This window comes from Gambusia affinis, linkage group LG23 (genome assembly GCF_019740435.1).
Source record: "Gambusia affinis linkage group LG23, SWU_Gaff_1.0, whole genome shotgun sequence".
NCBI lineage: Eukaryota > Metazoa > Chordata > Actinopteri > Cyprinodontiformes > Poeciliidae > Gambusia > Gambusia affinis.
The window spans coordinates 4907048-4921103 of record NC_057890.1 but is presented as its reverse complement, the minus strand read 5'-3'; the positions used below and the strand labels follow the sequence as shown (position 1 = coordinate 4921103).

Below are 14056 nucleotides of genomic sequence, written 5' to 3'. Positions count from 1 at the left end.
CACACACGTGTAAAGATTTGGGCATATTACAGAGAGCTTCTGTTCACAGATCAGGTACTTTTGTCATGCATAACATCCACCAAAAAGAACCACAAAGACATTTACAGATTTTCTTTAAAATGCTTCATTTTGATTTGTACCAGAAGATGTCCCAATTATCAATGCAGAATTAGACAGAATAGGGGAAAAACACCTTTTTAGCAAACATGGCTGAAACAATGAAACTCAAATATTATTTGTATTATTATAACAAGATCCAAAGACTTGCAAAAATTTATCACCCAATAAGCAAGGTAGTTTGAGAAAGAGGAGTTGGCACATGCTGGCATTGAAGAGGGTTTTATCACTAAACGGCTAAACAACGGATACTTTGAAACTGATTACCAGCTCACACCTACCTGCACTCTACTTTCCATTATGCTTCCACTTTTTGCAATTTAAAACAGAAATAGTTCACTTTATGTCTAATAAACACACATGTACATTATGCAAGTTTCACTTTTTGAAATTAGTGACTAGGTATACTGAATTTTTCAATGATATTCTAAAATGTCTGCGCTGTACTTGTTTATGCCAATAACAAATCAATACAAGTGCTGATTTGATATTGTTTCAAAAAATGATTTAGCTTAAGACTAATCTAATCCTTATCCTTTTCTGATAAGGATTAGATTTCATTAAATTACAAAATTTCAAAAGTGGTCAGTATAGAAGTGACTGGAGTTGGAGATGAAAACTTATTTATTTGTCAAAACCAATGTATAAAACCTAAAATTATTTTGGGGGGAAAAAAAAGGTCAAGGATGTTGTGTAGGACGTGCTACATATGTGCTAGTTTAAGGGGCATTATTATGCATTTGCCAGGCACATATCAAGTAACTATTTTTCCTTCTGTTATAAAAATGCTGCATATATCAAATATGACCTAAAAAAATGTGATTTCATATTTTAAATTGGGCCTCTGTCTTTTTAAGAGACTCCTGTTATTTCTGCCACCTTCTGGAAGTCATCACATCACTCCTGCGTTAACCCTTTGGCAACATTTTTACCAGCATTTCACTGAGAAGTAGCTTGTATAACAAGTTTAGCTGATGTGCAGTTCCACCAGATGTTTCCTAATTGTTCCTGGCTAGTCTGAAGGAGCTGAGTGGAGAGCAGGGGGATTTACGTAATACTGTCCCTAATCATAGATATTCTAGTGTATGATTTGCTCTAGATGATTAATGCAGTTAGAATGTCCTTAAAATTCATCAGTGTAGAAGCACCAGGGATGAAGACATCTTGACAGGAACCCCAGCTCCACACAACTAATTTTAAATATGTTACCTGGTTACTAACGTGTTAGTCTCTAAAAGTATGGCAAAAGATGAAATATTTTGAGTAAAAAATTGATAAAAAATAAATAATAAAAATAATCAATTAATAATGAAAATAATAAATTGATTAAATTAGTTTTTCAGTTTATATGTTTTTGTCAAACTCGGGTTATTAAAATTCTAAATAGTGACTGCAAAAGCAATTTAAGCACAGTAAATTTAAACAAATTTATAATCAAGATAAGACAGAAATAAATAGGTTAAGGGAGACGTGTAGAGAATAAACGTAATCGATATGAAAAATAAATAACAGTGATTCTTGAGAAGTGGGACATGATGGGTTTAAATTTTTCCAAAATTCGTTTTAATTATTCCTCAAGCTTATGTATACAAATATGACAAATAATGTTTTGGAAATGCTAAGGTGCAGGCTCCCAGGTGCAAATTTTTTTTTTAAAGTTGCATTTTTAATGGACCTGACAGAAATTTGTTGTCACCATCTGACAAAAATAATTAGAAAATTACCTTTTTAATGACCCTATTAGTGATATTTTTACAGACTGTTTCCCAAGAAACAAAAGAAATATGATTTAAAACAAAAAACAACATAAAGTCTATCTGGCGGATTTGACACAGAACTGAAGGTGGTGACAAACTACTGAGTAAAAAGAAATATTTGATACATGTGAAGTAATGCCATTTATGTAAAATACATTAAAATGAATTAACTGCACATTTAAGTGAAATTTGTCAACACTATCACCGAAAGAGTAACACTCAGTCAAAAACTCTGACGGAGTTGACAAAATGCCAAACTACCTCTATTAATATGATGTAATTCTGAAGGAGGCCAAATTGTAGCTCACCAGGTCCATGAAATCTTTACAGTTTACTAAAATTTCGTCAAAGGTTTGTAAATTGTCACTTATGGTGTTGACACATCATGGTTGTGACGAACAACTTAGGAATAAAACGGAAGAAACAACTAAAGAATAGCATAAGCTAACTAGAGCTGCCTAGCCCTGTTAGCAAAGGAAGAGAAAGGAAAAGGTCATGGGGTCCTCAGAAGGTCTGATGCCCCCTAATGATGCCTGATTTTTTTACATTCTTTTTATGTCTGACGGTGTTGACAAATATTTGGGACAAATTTCAATTGAGTTGGAAAATATATAAAAAATATTTTCAATTCAATGTATTGATACTTTTATAATTATTTATTTGAATACTTATACCTAATTGTCATAATATATTATCTTAGCATTCCTTTATTTGTTTTAAACCATTATAATGTATTTTGCTCCAAGACAAGGGATTTTAAAGACACCATCCACCTACTACAAAGTTTAAAATAAAAAACATTCAGCAAACACCAGGAAAACATACATTGTTGTGCTCACTTGGCCCAGGTTAGTTTAGTCAGATATTTGAAAAAAATATATTTTCTGTATATTTTATTCAACTTTTGTGCTTTATCCATAGGACCTGTTTTGTCCCTCTTCTCAAGAATCACTGATAAATTTGTGGTATTTTTGTAGTTACATTTGTGTTGTGGCAGTTTTTGCCTCTATATTAGAGTTCAGCTCTAAACCCCTTCTTACCTTCGCTGTGGACACACTGACAGACAATACTGTACGTGAGGGACTGACAGCCAGACAGCTGAATGGCAGGTGGACAGCAAGGGAGGAAGTCTAAATATGATGCTACCACAGAATAGAAACAGTACATACAGTTTTTAAATATATATTTAGAGTCACTTAAAACCGAGAACTGGGGCATGTTTTCTCGTTTAAAGATAAACTAGGTTGGCTGTTTAGACTTCTTTTTGCCTCTAGTGTACAGGTTTGGGAAAGATGTGCAAATTTAATATGTAGCTAAATAAAAACATAAAAGGTCTTTGTAGCTTCTTATAAACTTATCGGTTAGCCATGAAATGCTTACCTTTTGAGTCCGAAAAAGCGTTATAAATAAGGATTTCAAAAGTCATTTTCCACTTCAAGCAGCCGCTCGTGTCAAAACAGGTGCTAATTAATTAATGTTGCATTCTAGTTGTACTCGGAACTGGGAAATTCCTAATCCCAGTCGGATAAATCAACTGGAATGCCCTTCGAAGCCGGATTTCCTACTGGCAAACGGAGAGGAATGACTGGTACCCATAGTTAGGACTTGTATGTGTTAGGACTTTACGTTTTAATATGGCCGCTCTTCGCTTCAACAACAGCAGCATAATGTGACGGAAGCATGTTTATTTTACAAAACATACAAGTAAGAATCAGCCTCAGAGCAATGTTAAGTGTAGCGCCTGCAAGTATGAACAGGACCAATTAAAAGTGATCTTTGCTTATTGAAAGTAACGCTTACAAATATATTTGTCAGCAGGATTACAAACACTATTGGCGTCGCCATGTTGAAATTCCGACATGAAACCCAACTCCGAGTTAATTCTTCCCCGTAACTGGAACGCAGCACTTGAACTTGCCGGAGGCGGGCTTTCTCATTGGCTAACTTAACTGCTCAACATAAAATCTGCTGCAAGTTGACCAATCGGGGCGCAGTATTTTTCATTTACAGAATTACTGTTGTGTATTTTAAAGAATCTATAAATTCACACATAACTTGCCCTTCAGGCAATTTAAATCTAAATACATTTGTTGTTAGTCAAATAAATCTAAATACGTTTGTTGTTAGACAAATCTGTAAAGAAATGGACGATGAATATTAATTTTGCATAGAAAAAGCAACACTATTTAAAAAAACAAAAAAACAAAACATATTTAGTCTGGAAAAGCAGGTGAAGGTCTGGACGTATTTTCTGCATCCTCGCTACAATTTTAAAATTTGATGACTCATGAAATGTCCAAACCCACTCGCTTTCAACTTCCTTCCACATTATAGCTTTATTTATATATTTAATAGAAAGAACCTATCTTGTTCTGAACCCATGTTATAAGTAATTTTTCTCAGTTATATTCAAGAAATTAAAGTCTTTCATAAAACCAATCCTCCAGGTTAAGTTGAACTTCTGGAATGCCATTTAAATGTTCAAACAAGAGTTCGATAACAGAGTCTGGAAGCCGGAGGCATTAATTTACACAACAGTAACTCCTCAAATCCATTAACTGGGAAACAATTTTGACATGAAATTAAGTGTATGCAGAGGCATGTACTTTAGGAACAAATATTTCAAGATCTTACAATATCCATCATTAGAAAATGATGGGCTTTAATCCTCTTCTTTAACTGATGCTAAAACTAAATTGGAAAGTTCACACAGAAAATTCAATTCTGAAATGATGTATGATTTATTTTTACCAAAAGTCAAAATAAATTACTTTTATTCTCACTTTTGGTAAAAAAAAATAAAAATGTGTGGAAACATTGTGGAAAATCTCTGTGTGGAAAATTAAACCTGTAGATGAAATACAAATCTAACAACAACAAAAAAGGGTGGAAAAAGACTAATTATTCTCTCCAAAACATTAATGCCATTTTACATTAATTCAAATTCTGGCATTGGCATTTTAAATATTACAACTACTAAACAAAGCAGATTCAACCCAGCCTACTAAATTAATTTACATTTCTTGGAGTCTTTAGCTAACTAATTATTTGCTAATATTTTCATTTATTTACTGCTCCTTAACTGATTTATTTAAGTGGGAACTCAATATAATTAGAACACTTTTTTTTTATTAGGGCTAATTCACTATATAATGGCAGTCCCCTGACAAAACCGCAATATTTCAATATTTAATTTCAAAAGATAAAGAAACATCTTTGTCTGTTCCAAACTGTAGCTAAAGAGCTCCTTTAAACTAACAGTATTTCTGTGATTCTTGAAGCTAAAGCACTTTAGCTTTATGGTCTTTAAAACACATAACGTTTAAAAAGATTGCATGTGATGCCTTGTGTGGTAAATTCCAGATTTTTAATTGTGTGTGCTTAGTTATGATGTATCTACAATATGATTACTAAAAAGAAAGTTACACCAGTATGGCCAAATAATAAGAACGTGCTGACCGCCAATTTGAAGCTATTGTGTAGGTTTTGTACCACAGCACTACTTGGTACACGGTTATTGAATTGTACACATTATATTTTTTGTGTGTGTGTTATGCTAGGCACCGGTTTTTATGAGCAACTATATCCCTGTTTAACTTAATGACTCATCGCTTGGCTCGCTCTCTGCAGCCCCGTCTCACTCTCTCACTCCATCCATGTATGCTTATTTGTTTCTAATGTGCGTTCTACTGCCCACTGTACCGAGTAAATGCCACAGTATGCCTGTGCAGTGGAGAAAAAGAGCTCAGGGGCAATCAGCAAAAGCGAGTGGGCAGAGCGGATGCGCTTCGGAGGCTGTCGAAACTATATTATATGGTTGATCCCTGTCCAATTCACTTTTACAGTTCAACAGCTCGCTGTTTGTTAAAGCAGGAAAAACAAAGGCCCTCATTGGCGTCTCCTTGTTCTAAACTTAGCTCACACAGCAGGCTTTGTCTTTCTGTGCGAGCGACGGAGAGGAGGCTGGGGCGGCGGTCGAACCAGAGAAAAGTTCTAAAAAGAGTGACCACATAGGTCAGGTTTGACACACTTTATTATTCATTCACTGTCTGTCCTCAGCTGCGCTTAGCTCATCAGTACACACATATGCACAAGCACGCACACACGCACAACCTCCCTCAGGTGCGGCTTTTACAGCACATATGCGCCTGGACGATGCACAAATGTCAAGAGCATTAACGGGTATGTCACTCCAAATTCATCCGTTCTCTTCAGTGTTTAGCAGCTCGGTAGCTTAGGGATGAGACGATCTAGGTGTGTTCGTCTCTCCCAACCTTACAAGACAAGTCTTTGATTTTTTTAGATTTTGTTTTTTAGATTCTTTCACTAATTTTGTTACTAGTTCAGCACATTCATATGAAGAAATGAAGATGGAGATGAAGAAGAACATCATGTTACTTGTTGTCTGGATGGATAGACGACATTTAGGAATATCTTTCGAAGTGCACCTTGTACCACAAATGGTTTCTAAAATTTTACAAGTTCATCAACTGAACATTAAGGGAGGATAGTGAATACGCCATCACTGTAAATGTGATGGTACCATGCTGTGGTGTAGCACCCATCCACCCAAAGAGACAGAGGAGTCAAATCTCTGTTACTTTGGTCCCCAACTTTCTGAAAGGGAAAGTGATGTCCATCTAAGGCTGCGTAAGGTTCAGAGGTGTTGACCTGAACTGAGGAAGATCCACTTTGTAGGTCTTCTCAGTATGGTCACTAGTTACGTAAGCTAGTTTCACAAGCTTGGCAGCATCTTGATGTTTATAAGGCTTATTCGTGGTTGCTCTCTTTAGTAGGAGGGAATATCGGCAAACATTGTGGTGGCCATCCAGTCCTTCACATCTGAGTTGTGAAGCATGAGTTGTGTCCATATTTGTGGCAAAAGTCGAGCTTGTTGATTGGACTCTGAAACTGTTCCCTTTGTCACCAATCGTGTTTGAAATGTTCATAGACTCCACTTCAAAAGGAGGAGGTAAAGAACCTTGAGATCAAGAGTGAAGATAGTTGTTTTTTTTAATCTGAGCCAAAAAAGTAAAGTTCTCAATCGACCAGTCCACCTGCATTCCGTATCACACCTTTGACCATGACATAATGGATGGATTTTTCCCTTTCAGCTCGCTACCCCACAATGCAGTCTTCAATTGGATGGATTGATGGATGGGTAGGAGATTCTACCATTGCAGCATAGGAACCGTTTTATGCTTTATTTTATCAAATGTTTGACATTTTGAAAGCCTTTTTTGCGTTTCTTTCCAAAGTGCTCAAAGTTCCACAAACTTGGCACCCTCATGAGCAAACACAGCTGATTTCTGCCCTTTGATCAATGGAGTGGTTGCCATGTAAGAACCATTAGCAATTATTTAAAAAAAATAAAAATAAACTGGCACTAATGTAGTATGGCTGTAAAGGCTGTAAAATAGAGACAATTTTCTTATTTAGCATCATAAACAGAACCACGATATCGTTAACCTGCAGACTTCAGACTGCAGGCAATAGATCTGATAATGTATTTATTTGGACATTGATTACCTTTTTCTTTTGTGGTTGTTTTTGTCTTTCTAACTTCCATCTCTTCTTTATATGTCAAGAAGAAGTCGTGGTGAAGTGTACAGCTCGGTTCATTTTAGGGATTGTCTCCATTGACACCAAAGACCTTCATACAGAACAAACTTTCCTCAGAGAACAGACCCATCTTTGACCTGCTGTTTCCACCCACTCCTTACACACTCAATCGGTTTCTATAAAACCAGCTTAAAGAGCCCTGAAACACCTGTAATTTACATCATTATGCTTTTTATGACTTTCACAGGCAAATATCAGGTGTAAACATGGCATTACACCAAGTCTTTGATATTGATATTAAGAGGGATGACACTTAATGAGCATCTAACCGTCTTTGCCTCAGGTATCTTACAGCTACCTTCCTGGGATTCTGCAGGCTGTGCCAGGTATCCTGGGGTTTTGATGAGGAGTCTGGCCAAATGAAACCCTGCTGGGGAAACAGGGATGGGTCTACGTGCAGCTTTTACTCCAGGAGGGCAGCGAGAGGAGAGACAAAAGAAAATATGTCACACCTGTGATTCAGTTTTCCGAGGAGGATAGGAATTGATGTCCTCCGGGATGCAGTGGGATTAAAGTGATTTTAGTACCACGAGAGATCCTGTATTTTCTTCTGTTTTTGAGAATATTTAGCAGGATGTCCACTGTTTTGGTTTAAGATCTTTCGGTCCTTGCTGTGCTTCATAGCTGTCATATGAATCACTGAAGCTGCTTTAGGACATTTCTAGATTTCGCAAAAGTAACTGTTTCCATACACATCAAATCAAAAGTATCATGAATAGTCTGCGTTAGTTTCAAAAACGTGTCAATACTCAATACCCCTTACCTGGTGTCATGCGGAGCAGCTTTGTAGATGACTCCAGTTCTCATTGCTCAGGCTCAATCACCCTCTAGTGGCAAAAAAAGAGTCATTGCAACTCCTCAGCCGCACTCTCCACTTAAGACTAAACCAGCTCTCCCGTCAGCTGCCGTTTTCCACACACATGTTATGTCCAGAGCCAGACAAATAGATCATGATATAGCCATCCGCCGGGCAGGCTATTCCAAGCCTGAGAAATGACAGAGAAATGCAGGAAGTCGTTGGAACATAAACAAGGCTCAGTGGAGGAAGCAGGGGTCAAGGCGGTGCTTCCTGCTCCAAAGCCACCTTGGTGCGCCCGCGAGCAGACACTCTGCAGCGTGACGCAGCAGTCTAATCTCTCTTGCGGTTGTAAATATGAGCAGGGACAAATGCTATGAATGGGGTACAGGATTAATTTGTTTGGTTGGCTCAACTGGACCGAAGTGCTACAGCATAAAGTTTAGATTTCTTCTCAAGTTTTGGGAAACTTGCTGATGTTTAATTATTATTATTATTATTATTATTATTATTGTTATTATTATTAGTAGTAGTAGTAGTAGTAGTTGTTGTTGTTGTAGTAGTAGTAGTGGTGGTATTTCGTATTAATTTAGTGAATAATAATCCTCTCTTTAAAATTGACACGACCCATTTTTTATTTACAATTTTGATGCGAGCCATATTTGACTTGGATTACTTGCTTTCCAATTAATTCAAAACTAAGAATTTCAGCAACAAAAAAGTTAAAGCAGGACAATATCGCTGTCTGCAAACAGTTCAAAGTCATCTCAGGGTTATTAAGACCTCCTTTGTCGGCTGCCCAGTTTGGATTAGGCTCATTTGCCATTTGGACAAAGCTTCAGCATCTGGCCAACATTATTATGGCATATCATAATGAATTCGTAATCTGGTATTATTGCAGCAGTTGGTTTTATTCTGTTACTCAATTACAGTAATAGGAGTGTAATGCTTTGAAATGGTTCATATTTTGATCTTTCACACACAGATTATTGTAGTTAAAAAAAACATAAACCCTTGTGTTTTTGTGTGCTATTTATTGATTAGATTTTTTTTTTAAATGTTAATAGTTTTACCCATTAAACTTTTTCACATCTTGTCCCATTAGAACCACACAATTCAACATATTTGTGTTCCTTGGGATTCTATATATATCAACGCCAGGCAGGTGTTTGTTGTATTATGACAGGAAAAGAGAATATTTTTTGAAAGTAAAAATGTATGGTATACACTAGAATTCAGCACAACAAACTGTTTTTCTTTAATAAATAATTGAACAAAGTCACCATATGTATGTAATGTAATCTCAAAATGAAGTTCGGAGGTTTGTTAGGGTACATCGATGAATACAAATTGTCACGAAGGCCAAGGAACAAGGTTCCAGACTGGAGAAGCTTAAACCTGGCTTAGTTTAAGCAATAACCCAGGTTTTGAGCATCTTTCTGAGCTACTACTGTTACGATCGTCTGCGAAAAATAGAAAGTAACTTGGACAACTGCAAAATTATCAGGAGATGGCGACTCACCTAAACTGACATACCGGCCAAGGAGATCATTAATGAGAAAACCGTGGAGGAGCAGCAGAGACCCCAGCCTCATACGAGGGCGAATCTGCTGCCGGTGCGTTTGTTGTGCATTCTACAAACCTGGTTGCTTTGGAAGAAGAGCGTAAAGAAAACAGCAACAGGTCCTGTTCAAAAAAATCCTTGTAGGAGAGATGACAAGCAATGATGAAAAGGGAGTTATGCTCACATGAGAGAAAACTACAGAAAATAATGTGTTTCCCAGCCACATAGTGCCATTTTACAGCATAATCAACAACCTGTTACCTTCAGTCATTACAAAAATGTTGCATACATCAAGTACAACTTAAAAGAAATTTGAAATGGTAATTTAACGCCCTGAATTTGGGCCTCTGCTTCTTTAAAACCTCCTGCTCTCTCGCCAAATCTCTGCCTTCGGGAAGTCATCACAACATGGCTCCTCTATTAACTCTTTAGCAACATCTCTACCAGAGTTTCTCTGGGACGTAGCTCTTGGAATGAGCTCAGCAGGTGTTTGCTAAGTGGTACTGGCTAGTCTGAAGGAGCTGAGTTGGGGAGCAGCTCTGTAAGGCAGAAGCTTGAAAGCTTGAGGAGGAGCTGCGCCTTGAAGGCTGTGCTTTGTCCAACGAGGCGTTTTGCACAGCTGAATGGTTGCCAAGGGAGATAAAAGGATTTCTCAAACAATCAAGGCAACACTCCGGGTTAGGTTTTTGATGAGAAAATTACACTACAACCTTAATGGAAATCTCAAAACAGTCAATGCCACTGCCCCATTAAACGCACCGGCCCTCTGCTGAAACATGGAGGTGGAAGTATGATGCAGTGGGGGTGCTTTTCTTCAACTGGAACAGTGAAAATGTTGTGAAATTTCTCTGATATTTTAGAAGAAAAAATGAATCGATTTCCATCTGTACGAGCACAAAGCTGGGAGTTTCTTTCTTTCATATTTTTTTCTTTGCAGTCCTTCCATCCGCGCTCGCTCTGCTCTCTTCCACTCAAGTGTCTTATCATCCCTACAGGAAAAGGGAAAGGGGAAAAAAAAAGCTGTGTATCAAAATGTAAGAGAAGACATCTGGCGTACAGTGCATTAGAATTATCTCAACAGATTTACGGTGGTGAATACACATCTGTATCTTAATAGTCCATCAGCAGCGGTGAAGGGAGAATGTGAAAGCTCTGAGGGATTTGGGAGAAAGGATATGATTGCATTTATGTCCCATCAAGCAGCTTCCTGGATCCAGGCAAAAAAAAAAAAAAAAAAGAAAACCCTAATATATCTGTATTTGGTCGCCAGCTTACATCTGTCTGCTTATGGATTTATGACTTCCAAACTATTTGAGAGGGGGGAGAAAAAAAAGGGGGAAAAAAGGAGTCTCTCAACAGAGCCAGTGACTAATAACTAAAGCTGACAGGGATGGCAGGCAAACACACACACGCGTGCAGATAGACGTGACGACAAGGCTCGGCGACAGGGAACAAAGGAATCCAAATCTGACACATTCTCTCTGACAGAAGGATAAAACTCACTCACCCCTCGAGCCACTCTCACACACACACACACTAACACACACTGGGGGACACGCACAGTTTCTTTTTTTTTTTTGTCACAAACCATTTATTACTGAACTAAAAACACGAGGTAAAGCTTTGAAATCTTAACCAGGACGTAAAGTGTATTTCTTCTTATTTCTTCTCTCTAGTTTTGATTTGATTTTAGTTGTCTGGGCTTATTTTTTATCTTATCTTCTTCTACTTGTACTGTTCATTGTCTTGTTTTTCGTGTTCCTTTCTCCTTTTGGGGGACATGGTAAGACGTTGCTGATATATTGTGCGGCAAATGTTATTTTCAAGGTTCTTTGTAAGCAGTTCCCGCTTCGATTCCTGCATAACTCATCGTCGTTCGGCGTGGACATAAATACATATATTTACTGAGTAAAACTCTGATGTTTTCAATACTTTTTTTTAGCCATTGCAAATCACATAATGACAAAAGTTGTGTAAAGCTAATCCGGTTCGTTTTATGTCAGCAATTGAGGTGGTCACAGTAGCCAATAATTTTGCGCAAGTAAAAGTAGCACTACTTTAACTTTTTCTTTTTTTTTTTTTTTACTCACGTGAAAGCTAAACATAGCTGTTTCAAAAAATTACTCGAGTAAGAGTAAATCTGTTATTGGCACTGAGTCAAAACATCTGATCAAATGAGTGAAAAACATGTAATCAGAGAGACAAACACGAAAAATGATCCGAGTAGCCTGGTATTTTTAGATAAAAAAATTAATTCGCTCGCCGGCTAGTTTCTGGCGTTTCGTACAAAACATAGCACGAGGAGACATTCAGGATATGAGCACTGGTAACTGGGGAGTGTGGCTGAAGAAGGTGGACAAATGAGGAAGACACAAAGGGGACAGAGTGTATGCCCCAAGAAAACACTGTCCAACGCTTGAAGCTTTTTGTTTCCCCCTCAAGGGTTAATCATAAGGGACAGTTTGACTGTTTCCATTATCTGCCTCCAGGAAGACCAGCGGACCAGTTTAGTTGGCTGATTAACAAATAGAAGGCCCTACTCTTTCTCTGGCCCACTCTCAATATGCTCTCCAGAATGTTTTGCTCCTATTAAAGCTGCAGTACGCAGGGTCCTATCAGTGCATTGTTGGGCAAGTAAATGTGTTGTTTCTTTTTCATACGGACACACCATATGAATTCTCCGAAGCATTATTTCATCCTACACTCTCTGAGGTGTTAAACAACTTGTTTTTTTCTTTCTTCTTCTTCTTTTTTTTGGGTTCAAAATCCATTTGCCAGCTATGCCTCCTCTAAGCCATTACAGGAGTACATAAAAATAGTGCTTGCTGCCCAAGACTCTAAAGAAAATTGCCCTAAGAGGTTTACTTCCAAAACTCTAGTAAATTTGAAGCTCTACACCGAACCTTGTGGTTTCACTCCATTCAACCAGCATGGAGTGAAAACGTAGATTTAATGATGAAAAACACAGGAAGTCACAGCTACGGCACGAAGGAAACAAAACGTCAAACTGGAGAGAGTACCTGAAGAATCCAACAAGGAGCGATGTAAGCCGAGCTCAAGTAAGCAGGAGGTGTGAAACCAGGTAGCGCCAAACAGGAGAGAGAGACGAATTAAGTCAGAGAACATAGACAGAGCTGAACAGAACACAAAGAGATCCATACAAAGAAGAAAGACACACAGATATGAGCACAAGAAATAAGTTTAAAAAAGAAGACTAAACACAAAGATCCATATGTAACAATCAAAAACACCAAGAAATGAGGACAAATACAAATGAAAACCACTTGTTTTCATTTGTATTTGACCATATTATTGACCATGTTGTCACGATGCTCAATAGTGACAATATTTTTAATGGCCCTATTGGCTTTAGAACCATAGAAGATCGGTATAAATACCCAAGTAAGCCACAGACAAGATTTCAAAACCAATTAGTCTTTATTTTAAGTTATATTCAATACTTCTTCACATAGCCAAAGTGGTTTAATGTCCTTAAAACTAACCCAATTCATCCCATACCAGCACTTCCTTAACAACATAATGGCATTTTAGTACTGGCACACAATTGAGAGCAAGTATATCATGCACTGCTGACATGAGAATGAAATAGTGACACAAGTACAGCAGAATGACAAGATATCTGAAACCAAGCGGTTGTGGGAAAAGGTATTTTTGGGACTCTTGAGAAATATACAAGCTACTCAAATTGAATAATCTTTGTGTTTGCTGACCTGGAACTTGTCACAGGAAGTTGTTGAAATTGGAGCTCAAAAGCTTTAGGTAGAACATGAGATGGAAACGGCTGTTTTGTTAGCTTTGTCTGACATATTTAACCATTTTAAACACGAGTCACGGTTCTTCTTGTTTTCGGCGCCAATACCTCCTTAATCTATCATCGCTTTTTCCATTCAAAGAGTCAGGATTTATTGTCGGCTCAGACGTGGAGGTGAGGTCATGGCGTAACAGCGTGGAGGGCTCTGCGACAATGACCATTGTTCCTGGGGGACGAACAGGAAGGGCCTGCGGGGAACTTCCTGCTGCAGATAGGGCAGAGGTGTGTGTGTGTAGGCGTGTGTGTGTTGTGAATATGGGTTCAGTTGAGTGTCAAAGTGATGATCATGTCGTGACATCAGTAGCTTAAATCAGAGGTGGCTTTATTTTTTTCTTGAACATTTGTTCTCCTCTGTACAAAGTTTGTTC

General features: G+C 37.8%; 1 protein-coding gene across 4 annotated transcripts in view; it reads right to left on the bottom strand.

Annotated features, from left to right (window-relative positions):
• Positions 1-8466, bottom strand: part of sox5 (SRY-box transcription factor 5) — a 251315-nt gene extending 242849 nt beyond the window's left edge. For 2 of the 4 annotated variants that reach the window (XM_044107510.1, XM_044107513.1), the window contains exon 1: positions 3255-3718. The gene's annotated coding sequence lies outside the window, so the exon portion shown is untranslated. Of the gene's footprint in view, positions 1-2135; positions 2291-3254; positions 3719-8259 lie in introns of those variants that run through there. The other 2 variants (XM_044107512.1, XM_044107511.1) reach the window with 2 other exon arrangements.
• Positions 8467-14056: the final 5590 nt, after the last annotated feature.